The following is a 17,956-nucleotide window of genomic DNA, read 5'->3' as shown; positions in this document are numbered from 1 at the left end:
ATGATATTTTGTATCATGCAGTTGTAACTCTTAGGGTCAGAAATTTTGGAATTGGGAATATGAGGAAGGAGAATGGGATACAGTCTAGCCCTAAATGTTGTACAGCTAAATTAATGCATTGGTCAACTATCCTTCCACGGTGCAATTATTTTTGCACGTACAGAAGACACCTCCCTGTAAATTCCTTGTGACATAAGGTTTCTGACTAAAATTAGGTCATAGCTATTTAGTTGTTCAGGTGTCCACCCGCGAGGGAGCTACAGAGAGCTCTTTCAATTCCTTGCAATCAAGTAAGTAGCAGTTACTCTCATTTATCCTCTAAGGAAATAGTCCACCAAAAATAATATGTTGATTCCTTAGCCCCTCCCTGTCACTAATCACTCCGCTCTTGTAGCTACATACTGACTTGGCCCTCAGCACCAGAGTGTCCAAGTACCTCAGTCATTAATTTTCAACTTACGACACTTTGGTGATGTAAGAAAGCGTTGTCCTCATTTCACAGCTGAGGAATTGACACATCAAATAAGTGACTTGCTTAAAGTTTCACAGCAATACTGGACATAGAAACCAATGACTTATTCAAAGACTATTATGTTTCTTGGAAAACCAACCCTGTGTTCCTTGTCCTTCTGCCTGCTACCCCAGATCTTCTCTTACCAGTTTAGCAGACTAACAGTTTAGTTCTGTATTTTAACCTCCCATAAGCTGGCATTGCCAAACAAATGCACCCCTCCCTTGTGCGAGCACAAGCAGCATGTCCACAGTCACGTGGGGAATTAAGTCAGGAAACTGATTCAGGTTAAAGTTAATCCCCCAAAGAACAGTTTCAACCTGAGTCGTTCCCTCATTTGGCTCTTGCAATGCAGCTGACAGGCTCCAGGAGAAGGGGGGGAAGGGAGGGGAGGCCAGCTCCGTTCAATGTCTGGAGATTTCTGCTGGCTAAAATGCTTGTGGAGTTAGTGGGGTTGAGTTCTGTACTCTCCTTTCCCTGTTAGGCATGTAAACAAAATCAAAACCTTAACCAAAATCAGTTCTAGTTCCTTCCTTCTTTTGAGTGCAGATTACATGCTTCGAATTTTCCCCATGTCTGTAGAGCCCACCCAAAGCATGGTGATAGGGCTGCTGAGAAGTCCAGAGTGCAGGGGAAGCTTTAGATGAGTTCTTACTGTGGTGACATTTTAGACCTTCCCTGCGTGGCAAGTTTTTCTTGTGTGGCTGATATCATTAAAAGTGCTTGATTCTATATAAGCCTTTTCTGTTTGAAATTAAACTATTTCTGAGGAGTTACAAATGCTACCAGAGAAGAGCACTATTACCAGGGTAAGTACATTTATAAAGGGAATCACATAATTTAAGTGTTGCAGCTTAATGCCACATCTCACCTTGCACCACTTTGACCTATGTGAGCCCACATTACTTTGCCTTTCTGCCTTGAGTGGTTCTGTAGAAAACCAGACAAATTGGAGTTGCACGCATGTTTTTTAGTCTTTAGCTGGAGTATTATCTCCAGGAGCTTTCTGCTGTGACTTTCACATGAGAGTCATACATATGAGGAGAACCCCCTGTTTTGCTGATCTCAAAAGTGGCATTCAGAGAGCTTCCAAAGTGCTGTGCTGAGGAGTACTTTCAGCTTTCAAAACAGTATGTATTGAATCCTGCTGTTTCACTTGAAGGACTGCAACACAGGAGAAGCTGTAAGTGTGGAATGATGCCCTCATCCTGACTACATCAGAGGTCCAGAAAACTTTAAGTAGGAACCGTGGCATGCTAATAACTTGGTGGTTGATGACTAAGGCAGGAAGAAGGGTGCCAATGACATTTAAAAGGAGACTGAAAGAAGGAGTTCTCATACTTAAGAAATTGCTACAGGAGAGAACAAAACATTTTCTTTAACAACTGCTGTTAACATTTTTTAAATGAGGATGGTATCTTTTCACCTGAACTGCCTTATGACCCCCTGAAAATCTTTTTTGCTGTCTTTGTGGCTGAACCCTGTCCCCCCACTTTTCTGCTTTTTTGTCTTCTGGCTGGAGCGTGAGGCCTTGCTGGGAGAGTGAGAGGGTGTTGCAGATGGTCCTTAGTGCCATAAACTTCTGTTGTAAAGAAGCTCTGGCCTGTGTCAGCTGCAGCCACAGTCCATGTTCCAACCCAGCCATCTCAGAAGCCTCAAAAGAAACGTGTGTGGGATTGTTGTATTTGGTTTTTTTGTTCAGGCCTTGCTCAAAGGCTCAAGACTAGGACATAAATCAGTTTGGTTTTCCTCCTCCACTGAATACAGATCGTAACATTACAGCACAGCCACTTTGTGTAGTAGGAATCTAACAAAAACCAGATTTTAACATAGTCACTAGTTCCTTTGAAGGAGGCAGTGTTAGCAATTATGATCTAGACTAGACGTTGGTAAGAACTTACCAAATAATTACAGGCTTCCTAAAGTAGTATAGCATGAGTAATTGCAGATTTAAAAATGTTATTATGAGGAGTAGTTTATACCGAAACTTCATCCTGCTCTTTGAAACCAGAATCCATAACTCTCATCGTGCCACAGCAAATGCTTGTCCTTCCCCACAGAAGAATGTAGACTTGCTTTATTGTACAGCAAATGTTCTGTGGTACATTATTTAAATTAGCATATAATAGAAACCTAATTGCCCACTAGGGCCCAAAGCTTTAGCTGGTGGAGATCAATGTGCTTCCACTGAAGTCAGTGTAGCAATGTTGATTTTCACCCCTTGAGGATCTGGCTCAGCAGCTTGTTTCTATTCCAGGCATTGTTAAAGGAGATAGTGTGTTTAGAATATTAAACCATGGCATTGTCAGAGATAGTCAACTCAATTTATGTGCAAGTGAAGAGAAATAAAGCAGTAAAACCATTATTTTTATCTGAGGATTTCAATTTACATTGTCGATTATTCATATTGACTGATCTGGTACAACAGGGAAATCATGAGTGTGGGGTCATCTTGTTGTGGTTTTAATTTCCTACGTCTGTCGTTATCTAATCCTCTCAGTGTGAGCAAGCATGATTAGTATTTATTTCTATTCTGTGTGCCAGTGCCCTGGGCCAGGTTCTGTGCTAAATCCAAAGTGACTCTCCTACTTAATTGGCATTAACTTGTGCTGCAATAATATAAATAAAAACTTGTACTTTCTGTGTAAAGCACCCGCAACTCCCCAAACAGATTTCTTCTACATGGATGTTCTGCCCTGATGTTAAGGCTTGTGATATATCTGTTTGTATTTTTTATTTTTGTATTTTTAAGGTTTGGAACTTTTTTTAGCAATGTTTTCCAAATAATACTTTGGGAAACAGAGATTTGGAAAGAATCTGGCTGCTTGTTAACCATTGAGACGCTACCAGGAATGTTGTTACAGGTGTACTACTGGTTAATAAATTGCTACAGTAGGAACAAGAGCTGTCTCTCTCTCTGGAGAGTCAAGTACCAAAACGAACAATAATTCTTCACTTTGTCAAATGGTTCTTACAATCATTTGGAATGCTTGCTTAGAGAAGCTTATTTTACTTATGAATGCTCCATTCAGGAATAGGGAAACTTAAGGGCTGAGCTGAGCCAACAGTTCTTTGTGGAGTTTGTTTCCTCTCCTTTCACTTCCATTATTCTCAGAAGACCTCTGGCTGCTCCCCCACTTATCTCTGCTTCTATTTGTCCCCTGTGAGCTTTGGATAATCGAAGTTATGCTGCAAGTATTCTTCTGAGAGTAGGAATGGGAAGTTCTGGTTAAATGTTTTGGGTCTTTATCAAGGACAATATAGTAACTGACTGTGTGTGTGAGCCTTTTAAAATAGTACGCTGTTAAAGAGGTACAAATTTGGAGTTGCCTGGCGTTGGTTCTTGTCTATGTTCTGATGTATGCAGAACACAAGCGTAGAAAGAAACATCAGCAAGAATGATGGGTAAATACCGTCTTGAAAGGGTTGAGAGATTATGTTCATCATTCTTGGTAAGTTATTGTATGGCTTCATTCAGCTCTAGTTACAAGTTTGTTTTCTTGTCCTGACAAAGTGATGAAGCTTAGCTCATTAAATGGTTTGGATTGTCTTTGGATAAAATGATTACAATAATACAGGTGCAGTTTCTATTATGTTCTTCTAACTTTTATCAAGCTTCCTTTATTTGAGGAAACACAAATTCAATACATTCACTACTTGCCAGCTTCTATCTTTTTGGGTAGTTTGGGCTTTAGAGCCTAGTGTTAACCATGTGAAGCAAGTCAGGTTTTTTCCTTTTAATCTGCCAAATGCATTTAGCGACAGTTGACTTGATCATTTTAATCTGTAATCTCCCGTTCATACTTGTATTCTACCCATTGCGTGTATTCTGCCCGGTTCTTTGGGACGTAGGATTGTCTTCTCCTTATTGTACTTTCAGACTTGTTTGAAAAAGATGCCAGTATTCTCTGTTTGGGTTTTTTTGGTGGCTATTTTGCAATTTTGTGATTTTTATAAATGAAAGTAATAAAGTATTAAGGCATTCATATAAATGTTGATGGTAAGTCAGCACATCATCCTTTGTTTTCAGTACTGGGTTTTTCAGCTTCAATGTGGGGGTTTTTTTCACTTAAACATGGGGGACACATTGAACATGTGTGGCCAGAGACTTACGTAACATGAGTCATCCCATGTTGAGGTAAGGAAGCCTTCTTAGAGCCGAGTGCCCGAGACCAGCATTGTGTTATCTCCATTGCAAAGATAACAAACGTTAAAATTTTAGAGTCTGATGGCCAAATAGCACAACACCAAACATGATAGCTTTTCTTTTCCCTAAGTGGTAAATCGTGTTAGATAATTCATGATGCAAACTGCTGTTATTTCTGGAGTATGTGAGCCTCTGATGGCATAGCAGATTTTCTTACCTCTGTAGGTTAGATGAAAAGTTGAATTACTTTGAGAGCAGCAAAATATGCCAGTAGCTACACTGCAGTAGATCAGCTGATATTTCTTTGCTTGTATCATTTTACTCCCCAGTGTGGTCAGAGTGGCACAGGTCTTATGCGTTGTGCTTTTTGCCTTTTTGTTAGGAAGAAGCAGGATTGCAAAGATAATGGGTGAAGGCACTGGAGCATTCATGGCAATAATTTCTAAGAGTGGGAGATAAATAAGCAGGCAAAGTTGAAGACTTATCTGGGTGGGGATATTAGCATTTTGAATACTCTCTGCACAGATGCAGTTATCACTTAATTGACTTTACCTTAGGGAACACTAGAAAATCACTTCGCAGCCGTAAAGGAAAAACTTCTGCACATAGTCCGTAATGGCTCTGTTCTGCTGTACAAGAAACCGAAGCTGTTTTACTACCGATGTCACAATGGGGAAGGAGAAAGCCTGCCTCGCATCTGCTGGTATGCAAGCTCAGTTGTGACAGTCAGCATCTTGCCCTTCCTGTACACGCATTCTTGTGATTACCTTCATTAGCTTGAATCACAGCTGTCACCTCGCCTCTCTCTTGATACAAGGAGAGAAAGTCACCACCAAGCTGAGGGAGTGAGGCCTGTGGTCTCCAGAGGCTGATTGCTCCCAGACTAGTCCTTTCCCCAGAAGGGCAGTGGCTGCTGTAGCTGCCATTTCAGCACAAGGCCCAGCTCATCGCCCACAAGATCAAGTTGCAGCAGTGGGTCTGCAGGTCTGTCTGCCATGCATACCCCTCCTGTCTGAGAGCCGGGGCCTGCTCAGCTGCCCTTTCTGTGAGTTTTGAAGCCAGCGGGGAATTCTGCATTCGGGGCTGCAGCGATTTGTGCTACAAATGGGATTGTAATTGACAGCTCCCCTGAGAGGCAAGTGCGATGTGCAGCGTGCCCGTTTACCCGCTGCACACATGGCTGCTGACAAAGCTCCCAGCTGCCGGGCTGTCCCACTTGTGCAGTCCGCCTGGAGGCAGGGAGGCATGACTCATTGATCAGATAGATGGAGAGGGCAGGGATGTAGCCACCTGTCTTCCTGTCCCACTCTGTGTCATCTGTGGAGGTGGAGGAGCAATGTAAGAACCAGGAGAAGACCAATTTATTCATTTTGTTTCTAAACTTGCTTTTCAGTCTTCTGTCAGAAACAAAGAGGGTTGTTTTGAATTTTAAAGGATTTGTGTAGAAAAATGGTTGTGTATTATTTAGAGAGGCTGCAGTCAGAACTGTCTTTTGCCCTATTTTGCAAAGAGCAGTCTGGTCTCTTGCAAACAATGCCGTGCCTATATGAATCCAGAGAGTGAATTCTCAGCGAGTCCATTACTAGACGAGATGGGTGTTTGGTGCAAGCACCTTCCGTTTCTCACCCCGCTGATTGACTGAAGAAGGCCACTATTGTCAGAGTTGTGCAGCTGATGTCATTGACACCCTTAACTCAATGGAGTCTTTTCCTATAGAATAGGCACTTGGTTTGCTTGTAGTCATTATTTTAAAATTTGCTATCTAAGCATGTTAGGGTTTTATTGGTATTATTCCTTCAACAGCAATCTTGGTTACTCCAGGCATTGTTTAAAAGCTTATTTTTTTTTTATTTCTTAAAGAGAGATTTGGCTTAGAACAAAATCAGTAAGGGGAAAAGAATTAGGAAATCAAACCCTTCCTTTCCCTTTTAGAACCTCTCAGTTTTCCAACCTCAAATAAGTACATGAAAGGGGTTTAACAACTTTAAATTGGATTTTGGAATGTCAGATGACTCTAATAGCCTTTGTACACAAATAACAACAGAAGAGCTGATTATTGTTTCTGGGCTCTGCGATGCACTTATGTAATCATTAATCTTGGCACTTCTTTATCTCCAGCAGATTAGGAGGCCACTGTCATTTTGAAGACTACCATTAAGTAGACTTTGTTAGTGTTTAAATATGTGAAGCTTAACTTTAAGCTTCCTTAATGTATGCAATGGAGACATCCTGTGCGTAGAGCATTGCAATAGAGCTGTTGTAGTAAGTTTCAGTCACATATCTGCTGCCACAGTCTGACCTCAGACGTGGGTTTGTGTACAATGTTTGTTAATCAGCATCTGAAGACACTTTGAAAGCTTTTTAAGCATAAAGCATTAATATATCTGTTTGAAATGGCAAGCAAACTTGCTTTATCTACTACCTTTCAGTTGGTTTAATCACTGAGAGGCAGGAAATGAAATGCTATGGAATGAGTAGGCAAAAGAAAAGGGTTTAATGAAGGTCATAGCACCTAATCTAATTGTGGCAAAGGAATAGCTTTTGCTAGACCTTTTCTTTTCACAAGCTTGTAATTTTCTAAAACATTTTTGTGGGCAACAACATTTTTTTTTTTTCCTTTCGTGATCCTTGTCACAAAATGAAGATGGTTTTCAAACACTGAGTATAGTATGTAAAGACATCATGAGGATATAAAGAGGCAAAGAAACAGAGCCAAGTCCAGGGAGATGGCATGAGCATGGTTGGTGGGGGATGACACTGTAATACATGGTTTGAAGAACATGTTGGGAAAAAAACTTTCTCTCTGGCAGGAGTGTTTTTGAGACTGTTTGATAGACTGATGGTGGGTTTATTTTGTTGTAAGACAGAGCCTATAAAATTTCCATCTCTTCTGATATCGTCCTGCATGTTCTCCCTCCTGGGGAGAACAGTGGCAATGGAAAGTGTCCTTGGATAAAAAAAGTGACCCCCTGTCAGCTAGAAAGGTGCAGGATACAGACTTCAGAAGAACCTCTTTTGTTAGGTTTGAGGGAATCTGGTTGTGGTTTGCTTCTAATAGCCGTATATCGCAGAAGGAGTTGCAGAGTTCATAATTCATGCTCAGTATTGACTGCCATGTGAATTCAGAAAGGAGGTGTTGGAGGGAGTTAAAAATGAGTGAGTGCAGCTAAAAGTCTTTTTACTGTTTAGAGTTCTGAAGTTGGTTTTGGTTGTTATTGTTCATCTCTTAGATGAATCATCTGAAAATGAAAATTTAAACTAGACATTTAGAGCACACCTCTGTGAGAAACTAATGATCCTACTTGGCATACAGCATCAAAGGAAGCCTTTGTAATGACATCAAATTCATGTACAGCCAAAAAGAAAAAGAAAATATCTTAAAAATGCAGATGTAGTCACTTCAGAATGATGGATTTTCTAGTCTGGGTGAAATACTTCCCCCCCCCCCGCAACTTTTTCTTCTAGAAGTAAATGCAGGTTTTGAGTGGTTTTTCATCAAAGTGCAGCTCTCTTGTAAGGAAGTGGGTTCTGCACCAGCCATGTTTGCCTGGCTTTAACTTAATCGTACAAAGTCCCATTTCTCAATACACACAATAATACATCCTGCAATTTGTGCAGAGGCCAAACCCTTAATAAAATTTGCGCAGCCTGGCAAAATGGCAGGACAAAGCTGAATCATGACAAACACTTTGTTTAAAGGGACAATTACCTTATTGGGGTTCCCCCCTGCTTGGTTACCTCTTGCGCATTCATTCCATACTCCTTTTTTCAAACTGTTGCTGTCTCTGGGGAACTAACTATTAAAGTGGAACTTGACTTGGCAGAATAGTAAGCATAAAGGAAAGTGTGTGCATTGTGATAGACAACACGTGGTGGTGATGGGTTGCGAATCAGAGACAACCTTTTAAGCAGTAGTATGAGGAATTATTAATGCTTGATCTGAAAGCTATGTGCATATGAGGAGAAGGAATGAAATTGCAGTGTTATCCACAGTTAGCTGGTGCTGCAGTCTCACTGACATAATGTCCCTTTAACGACTCAGGAGCCTGTCACCTTGTTAATGAATTTAGTTGAACTTGTAATAATTTTGACACTATGTTGCAAGTGATTGGCTTTCCCAGGTGTTTTTTTTTTAATCTAGTAACTGTAGGTGTCATCTAATTTGTGCTAGCAGATAGCCTAATGAGACCATTGAACTGAGATGCAGTTTTGCAAATGGATAGCACAAATGTACATACCTTCTTAACAAAATCGAATTACTGTAGTTTCATATTGTATAAAAGGAAGTCTAAGACTCTCTAAGTACCCTTTTACCACTGTTCTAAAAAGCTAGTAAAAGATCCTTCCTTAATGAACGCTAGTGTAATTTAACCAGCAACTAAGTTATTCTCATAATCCTGCATACAGTAACTATATGCTTTGTAATAAGGACTAAAATGATTGCCTTCAAAGTGTTGATTATTTAAGACTGCAACCTATGAAAAATAATTCAAGTAAAAGTCGTTGTGCTGTGATACTTCTAGCTGACTTGCTTAAAATTGATGAGTGGTTGGTAAGTTCTTCTTTGTTTTCCTACTGCAAACAAATAAACAGAAATGTTGAGATGCTCCCCTAAGCCAGTACATTTAATTAGGGAAAAGAAGGTAGCAGGGCAGTGTTGGAGTTAACAAATTCCAGTCTTCAGAAGTCCTGGTCCAACACTTGAGAGTAGGAAATTTCATATAAAATAGGGGCTCTGTGCATTAATCTGTGGAGCAAATGTCAGAGGTAATTTAGATTTCCACTCCGAAACACTACATTATTAAAATACTTCCTTTATTAAAATCAAGTCTGTATTAGTTTCTTCCAGAGAATTGGGAAATTGGACACAGAAATACAAATCCATTTAAGCTTTTCGGTACAGGTTTCTTTTTGGTGGGATGGGGGAGAATGCATTTAGTATTGTCCAGCTAGCTCCAGCAAATAAATGTACTCTGAATTATGTTCTCCTGCAAATTTCACTTTCTGTTTTCCTCTCCATTAATACTACAGAACGGAAGACCAACATACAGACACCAGGAAGGAGAAATCGGTATAGATTAGCTTTTCCCAATGTAAGAGAAAAATAACCTGCAAAGACTACAAGAAACCTTAGTGTGATTGAGTGTATAAGGGCACTTTCCCTGTCTCAAGGTGCACATGCGTCTTGCCTACCAGCTCACTTCTTTTTTTCTTTTTTTTATTTGACAGACAATATGCACTGGTTTGTTCTAGCAGCACAGCAGCGTGGTATAGATTGTATCATAGTAGAACTGTGCTTATGCCCCTGCTGCAGGTGTTCCTCTTCACAAATGCCCAAGGTTAGTGGTTATCTGTAGGAAGAAATTAGGGATGTCAAAACCTGAGTGAACTCTAGAATCCTGTAAAAACATACAGTGTGGACATAAGCACTAGCTTGCTGCTTACTCAATAAATGCATTAGCAAATCAGAGCAGAAAAAGTGTTGGCAGTTACTGTGGTAATAGCTCACACCTATGTTGCTTCTAAAACTTGTCTTTTGTGTAATTTTGTCAAGAGCAATGTTTTGTAGCTGTCTAATTAAACCTGTAAGCTTTGTTTTTAAAAGTTAAAAAAGGAAACTAACAAAATCCAGACAACTAGCAGTCCTATTGTACAGTTTTGTGGCAACTTTTATCTAAGCAATACAAAATGCTGGAGATTTGTTTGTCTGGAGGTCCAAGACCCAAGATTTGGCAGTAAGTACCAGTCACCTAAGATAGCTGTAGATAGAGGTAGAGATAAAGAATTATTATTCTGATTACACAGATAGAGAAAATGAGACACCAACTAGCATCCCCATTCACACAGCAAATCGGGACTAGAATGAGGATTATAGTATCTATTTCTTGACATGCAGTTCAGGGCTTTGATTAAAACAATATTATATTTCATTAGAGAGAGTCACATGATTGCAGTGTCAGTGTGTTTTCTTTTCTTGTGAAAAACTGGTTTTCTGAATTGCTTTATTTAACAAGAATTACATTTAGCCTAGTCTTCAAATTAATCATACACCAAACTGTATTCATCATAGCCAGTATAACTACTGTTAATTTTCAGACAGAGAAGAGGGGAATAAAATGGTTAAATGTTTATTCATAAGCACCTGAGCCACCAAGAAAGAAAGTGAGAAGTCGAAATATTATGGGACAAAACTGGTGTTTTATGAAATTTGGAAGTCTCTTCTGACCGTATTGAAATAATCGAATTAGTCTTCAAATGCTTTGGTTTTGAAATGCACTGGACATTGTGTGGCAACACTTTTCCCTTCATTCTTTCCCCGTTGTTGTTCTTTGCCACTAAGTTTGGTTACTATGTCTTGTTAGTGCGCCTGTGTGTTGTCTAGTGAATGAATCTTCTCCTCTACTATAAAAAGAATTTGTATTCAGAGGTGGTGCTTAGGTTTTTCTTGGTTTTTATCGTCTCAAAAGAGTTAGTATCATTATTCTCTATCTTGCTACAGTGTACATCTCTTGGTGTGTATTTCAGCCATCTTCATGATTTGTGTTTGATTTAAGTTCATGAAAATAGCAACAAAGCTGGAGCTTTCGGAACTGCCTAGACTTCACAGACTGGGAGGATGCTAGTTGTGTGCCCTGGGAAGTAATGAGATTGATTCTCCAAAGAATGACTTTTCTGTGCTCCTGGACAACTGAACACATCTGAATGTGGCAGTCCTGATTATTTTGAGCCTAGGCTTGTAGCTCAGTGGTTTGATATTATCATTTGGTCTGTGGTATGGTTTCATAATGTGATCAGAGTCCCAAGCCAGAGTTGCCTCTACCTGTCATTCCTTCAACAAGGAAAATCAAATAATCTAGTTTTCAGCTACAAACTAGATTGCTGGTCTTTTTTCCTCAAAAATACAAGGAAAAATGTGTCTTCTGTTGCTTGGTGATACAGATGTTGAGATACCAAGTTGCATTCCTAGGTCAAAAAAGAATGATAATATTTCTGGATGGATAAAGCCAAGACAGTGGAGAGATATGAGACTGTTATACAGAAGGAAAATAAAAATCACTTAGTGTTGCACACATGACTGAGAGGGAGCAAACATCATCTTTCAGAGTTCCTCTGAAAACCCTAAATTGGCTTTTAGCTTGTTTGTGCTCCTAAACACTTACAGAAGTCCTAGATTGTTTGTGTTGGGATTTCTTTTTGTTTTAATTTTTCTCTATAAGAATTAAGAATATTATGATGGTCTATTAAGGTTTTCCAGCAATTTTCTATCTGAATGTAACATTAAAAATATACATAGAGACCTCACCACAACAACTTCACAGAAATAGTTTTGCCTATTAGAGAATCCAAACCATTTTCCATATAGCCTTCTTTCATTAGGTGTTCAAGTGTCTCCGTTGAAGCATGTAGTAGCAAAGTTTTAGTTCTTTAAATTAATGTTTGTGTAAGTAAAATTTCTTGGCTTAAAGTAAAACAATAAACATAAACATCAGTGATCCTGGCATGAGAATGTGAGCTCTTAACTGAGCTCTTAATATGTTCCCTTCAACGTGTCCAAATCAATAACAGAGGTTGAAAGATTTATTCCTAAAAGCCAGTCTTGCAAGCCCCCAGAGTGCTCAGGTTTTTCCATACTTTTTATTGTGCATCTCCTTTAATACTCTTTGAAGCCAAATGTTTTTAGCATTATGGAGCACTGCACAGTATCAAGTGACCTACTAAGAGGGATCCAGCTGTGTTCAGGCCCAAAGATCTAGTCTTGGCATTGCAGCATTTCTGCCTTGTGTGTTTGAGGTGTTGCTCATACTTTACTTTAATTAATACTTTGGTGGCCATGTTCGTTTCTACTCCACCCATCACACCCACAGACTTCAAAGGATTTGTACCAGCATAACCTCAGTATTTATTTTATTTTATTACTAGTGTGATTTCCTAAGGAAACAAGGCTTGGAGAGGTTGTTTGTGTTTGTCTGGTTTTCTGCCCATCACCTGAATCCTCCTCATTTCCAAAACCATTTCAGCCAAGCTCGAGAGCATCAGCAGTCCCAAAGATGTGTTTCTACACGTTTCATGGAAATTGAAAAACATACCAAGAAAGATACCCAGCTAATACTCCACTGAGGGCTATGCGCAGCCTGAGCTCAGCTATAGGTAGGAGAATCCATAAAGGAGAGGAAGATGTAAGGAATGTCCCATGTGCTGGGAAGGCTTCTGCTGGAATTTCAACCTTACTGGACCCCAGAAAATCCAACCATGAGACACAAATCTCTAGGATACCAGGCTTTGTTAGTTCTTCTCGGGAGCTACTTCTACTAGCTATATCATTGCAATCTCCAGTGGGCCTGCTCATGGCCAGAATGCCATTATGGTGGGGATTGTATATAAAATAAACAAACCTTTCACACAAGGAGTGGGCAGGTAGATTCCATCAGCTCTTGATCAAAACACTTACTGTGCATTCTAAAAATGCCTCAAACGTCTACCAACCAGCTGTCATCCTTAGAAGTACAAGGGGTTTAAGTATTCTAATATATGTGAGTGGACAGATGGTCACTTAACGTAGTATATTAATGGAATGGGCAGAGCTGTGCTGCCACTGGCTTTCAGTTTAGTAGACTTGCAGCGTTTGTAAGCTGCAGGTGTTCGGAGGCAAGTAATTTGCAGCCAGCTCAAATTACTTAGGGTACATGACAGAGCAAATTATTTAGGTAATGAAGCTGAAAATGCAGGAAGATTAGAATATTATATAGTAAAATCATTCCTTGTTAATTCAGTTTGTGATCAGATATTATGTTGCTTTAAATACCACATTACATGCAGTACCCTTGTTTGAGTCAATGAATATGTATGAATATGTCAGTGAATATGTATGCCTCCTAATTTAATCAATATACTTACAAACAGCACTAGCAGTGACGTCTGGCACAAACTGCATCCCTTTAGAAGCAGGTTAGCCCAATTTGTGTAGGTATCATAGTTATTTCAAAGCCCTTCTGAATTATCTGCAAAACTGTACATACCCTGTGAAGTGGGGGACAGGCAGGCCACGTTCAGGGAAAGGAATTTAAACCTTTCTTGCAGTCAAAGAAGGGCTAACTTCTTAAGCAGTACCCTGAGACCCAGGAGATCCCAGCTGCAGTCCTGGCTGTTATACATACCCCACATCTAGCCTCAAGGAAAGTCCTCAGTTCAGCTAGCAATTTTGGTTAGGGTGCTTTCCCCAGAAAGCCAGTAGATTGGAGAAGGATGCTCAGTGCCTATAGAGGTTTTAAGAAATAGCAACTGGTCTGGCAGACTAACCAGTATGTGCTTAAGTCTGTCTTTACTGAGTAAAAAAGGAATGTGCATACCTGGAATTTCTTGATATTTTCCCTTGAGAGCTGAAGGGTGGGAGCTGTGATGGCGAACTCCATAGAAATGCTCTTACCTCAATGATGCCAGCATACACAGGCAATTGGGACCCTATGTACCACGGGAGGGGAAGGGAGCACTTACTACACAGGCTTTCCTTTCCAGAAAATGCAAATTTTTCAATTCAGAAATAGTAAGAGGCAGTAGGATTCACCTGACTTTCACCTTCTAAAAGTTAGGCTTTAAGGTAATTAAGGCATTGTTAAATTCCTTCTCTAGTGAGTGGAGGCATCTGCACTTGGGGGTTCATCTCGCGTGTCTTGAATGCGATGAATCATGCCCTTTCTCCCTCCCTTTCCTTTTCTGTCTTTCCTCTTCCCTTCCTCATCACTCTAGAAGCAGACAAGACAATTAACTTCAGCTAATTACCCAACTTCCAAGATAGCTCAGGTCAGCTAGGTGAATCTCGCCTAAAAGGCAGAATGGGGACCAATTTTTGCTTCCATTGAAGAGCCCTTCCCAGGATACCAAATCTGAGGTTTCATACCTGTTGTGAATTGGAAAAAATAACATGATCTGTGTGAATGTACAATTGTAAAGTCACAGTGTGAAAGCAGGAGGAGGAATGGGAAAATCCTTTTTCTACCCCAAGACAATTAATTCACTAGAAACAAACATTCAGACAGTCTAATGGGGAGGAAAAAACTTCTGTCTTTGGAAAATAATTTTTTCTTTTGAAAAGTTTTCTTTGGGGTGGACTGGTAATATGCTTTCTTGTGTCGAGGCTCAATGTGTTTCTACGTAAATGGCAGAACTGGGGAGAAAGATGCCCTGTGCTTTACTTGGCTATACGGGCTCTTGTCCTGATTGGAGTCTGCCCAAGGAGTTAGAAAGGAAGAAACTAAAGATTATGATGAGCTTGTACAGAGCATTTCCTTACAAATACAGAATTAGATTTCTTTTCTCCCCTACTGCTCAAACCAAACAAGGAGTAAAGCAGCATTTCATGATGTGAGAATTAATAAAGAGGGAGAGGCTGTCTGGAGGGGTTGGTTGGGGGAGGGGGCTTGAAAAAGGCAGGCAAGCCCACTGAAACTGTTCCAGATTCGGGGAAAGAAGTGAAGCCTGGAGTAGGAGGGAATAAGGCACCTTCTTCTGTTCCAGATACCAACAAAAGATGCCTTTTAGTGCTCTCTCTGGTTGTCTGGTAGGCATGTTCACTAGGATTTAGGTGGAGGCAGTCATATAATTTAAGCATACCAGAGCTACTTCAGACAATTGCCAAGTGAAGACACAGTGGATGGAGGAAGAAGAAAGGTTCAGGGGAAAAAACACAGGCTTTTTTTCCGCTGTAATACTTGGGCTCAAGTTCCTGTTCTGTCTGATTTTGAGCAAATCAGAGTCTGCACCCAGTTTTCCTTCTGTAAATGAAAATCGTATGACGTTACACCAGAAGGAAGAAGATTACCAGTCATTCCAGTGATAGGATTAGCTGCGTGTTAGTCACATATACTGAGAGGTCTTAGTGGATGTCAGATGCCCTTTCCTATGGAGACGAGTTTGCCTTGTGTTTGACATCAGTTTGTAATGATTACTACCTCTGGCCCTTAATGGTCACTTCTCTCTCTCAGGAGCCATTTCTGTAGCAACTTGCTCTATGCTTGCGGTGGCTCTCTGTGGTTGAGCTTGCATTTGTTGCTCTTGGTGGTTTGTTTGGGCTTTTATTCCTATTCATTGCTGCCTTTGGCACAGGACATCCTTGGTAGTATTCTGCAGCACTGTTATTTCAGGGTGTGAAAGATTCTTAGGCCTTTAATCTGGGAATACAAACTACATCTGTCACCTGGGTATCTGTAGCAGTTTCTAAGCAACCACAAGAGTTTATTTTTTTCTGCAATTCATATTTAAGAAATAATTTGCTCATGCATGAACCAGAATCAGCCTGAGCACCACCCCAGGAGACAGAAATTGTAAACTGTAATTTAGGCTAATTCTAGTCTAAAGCATGAATTAGAGTATTTTATATAATCTTGGAAAATATACCATATAAATATATGTAAGCACAGAACAGGTACAATTAATGTGAGCACAGTAGGAAGCTTTAACTCTGGGAATGTGAGAAACCAAGTTGGAACATATTCTTGACATGTAAAAATATTTCCCACCTGCCTTGTTTGCATAAGAACAAGGTTTTAGCAAGTACATATTTGCATGTCAAAGTTAAAAGTGGGGAAAATATTTTCACCCTCGTAAGAAAAATGCTTACTCTTGGCACAGGCAGTTTGCATTTAGTAAGTTTAAAGTATCGAAGTCCTTTCATGCTATATGGAAAGTGTATGAACTTGCGACAGGGATTCCATTTCAATGAGTTGATCTGCAAAGACAACCTCGTGGAGCAGTAATTGATCTGATATCTTTCCGTATGTTAATTTGTAATACAATGGGTTGTGGCAGTCCCAAGCGATTTATGCTTCTGAGTTTCCTCCCGCTGTCCTGTATCTCAGAGTGAAACGGTAAGTTGAAGTTTTAAATGCTGCATGCTTAATTGAAGGATGTAGTAAATTTGAAGAAATCTGGAATTCTAAAATTATACCTGATTTGGTGCCACTGCTAATACACATAATGGTCAGCAAATGCTGGCACAGCTGGAGCCTGTGAATCTGTGGAGATTCTCTTCTAACAGTAAAGTACCCTGGAAAATGCATTTAGGACTAACTGTGGCACCTTTTAGCCTATTAGTAACCTAGCTTTAGGCCATCCCTTTGAAGGCATGTTACATTCCATCAGAAACACTCTGCAAATGTCCTGTTGCTTAAGAAATAGGGGATTGCATAGGCAGGCTTCATGGGTGATTTCACTAATGTGCTGGAGATTGTAGATAAACAAGATCCAATTATATCATACCTATTCAAAATAAGGCAGTAATTATGTATATAAAAGTGAAATGTAAAAAATACATTGCCATGTAGCTGTTGAGATAAGCCTTGTCACTACCCTGTCAAAGGAGTTGGAGAAGGCTGCTTCACTGTAGCAGAGTAGAAAAATAATAATATATTGAAAAGGCACAACTGGGAGTCAGTGGAACTATTCCAGAATTTGCCCACAGGATTGCTCTCTGAATTTGAACTGGATGTTATACAAACTTTGAGTTTCTGTGAATTTAGTTCTGTTGTTCAATTTGTTGATGTAAAGTGGGGTTATGCTACCCTTTCTGTTTAAAGCTTTGTTTGTAAAAATATGATGCTCTAGTAATAATTAATGTAACACATTAATAAAATAGCATACACTTTATTTTTCCCTTTTATTAGTTCACTTCCTGCTCCATTGTGTTTAATGTGTTAGCTGAGAGCAAAGTGAAATTAAAACAGTTTTTGGAGGACTGCAGGGAAGAAGTATTTCCTTCCTTAAGTGTCCTAATCAGACCTTTTAATTTCAGCCTATCATTTTGTTGCTGCAGGGAAGGTGGGGGATTAACAGTCAAGAATGCAAAGATCCTTGTGATGGAAGCAGATGCAAGTGGTGTCCTGCTGTATGAAAATATTTTGAAAGCTGCTGATATGGAACTGTCAGGAAAACAGCAGTGTAGTCCTGTAGGTGCTGGGCATTTCTTTCCTCAGCAGAGCATTTTAGCTGCTGTTAGGTTCCTGGGAGCAAATGGGTACTATGCAGGTACTACTCAGCTGCTCTGATCATTGCATTTGATGTCACCTGGAGAATATTTTGAAGGAGTATTTTAGCCCAGACAGTGCTGTGCTGAAAGTCTTCTGGTCTTCTAGTTTATAATTATAGTTTTGGCCTGATCCTGAGCCATGATGTTGGGCCGCAGTGAAATGGAGAACACAGTAGCATTGGGAGATGATTCTTGTTTAATAATAAGCAGTCGCTTAAGGATTTAATGGCATGTAAAATGCCATGTTTGTAAGAGTGGACATGACTTTTTGAAATCAGTG

The 17,956-nt window shown here is 39.9% G+C and overlaps 1 protein-coding gene and 1 long non-coding RNA gene across 3 annotated transcripts in view; one reads left to right on the top strand and one right to left on the bottom strand.

Moving 5' to 3' along the window:
• The window catches only part of RORA (RAR related orphan receptor A), a 69,320-nt gene that overhangs the window by 25,248 nt on the left and 26,116 nt on the right, over positions 1–17,956 (top strand). The gene's annotated exons all lie outside the window — the stretch shown is intronic.
• The window catches only part of LOC140655384 (uncharacterized), a 42,739-nt gene continuing 34,683 nt past the window's right edge, over positions 9,901–17,956 (bottom strand). The window contains exon 4 of the long non-coding RNA XR_012043762.1: positions 9,901–10,009. This is a non-coding gene — a long non-coding RNA (uncharacterized lncRNA). The remainder of the gene's footprint in view (positions 10,010–17,956) is intronic.

Source organism: Ciconia boyciana, chromosome 8 (assembly GCF_034638445.1).
Source record: "Ciconia boyciana chromosome 8, ASM3463844v1, whole genome shotgun sequence".
In the NCBI taxonomy this organism is placed as follows: domain Eukaryota; kingdom Metazoa; phylum Chordata; class Aves; order Ciconiiformes; family Ciconiidae; genus Ciconia; species Ciconia boyciana.
Note: the sequence above shows the minus strand (reverse complement) of the source record. Positions and strands in the feature narration are given on the sequence as shown.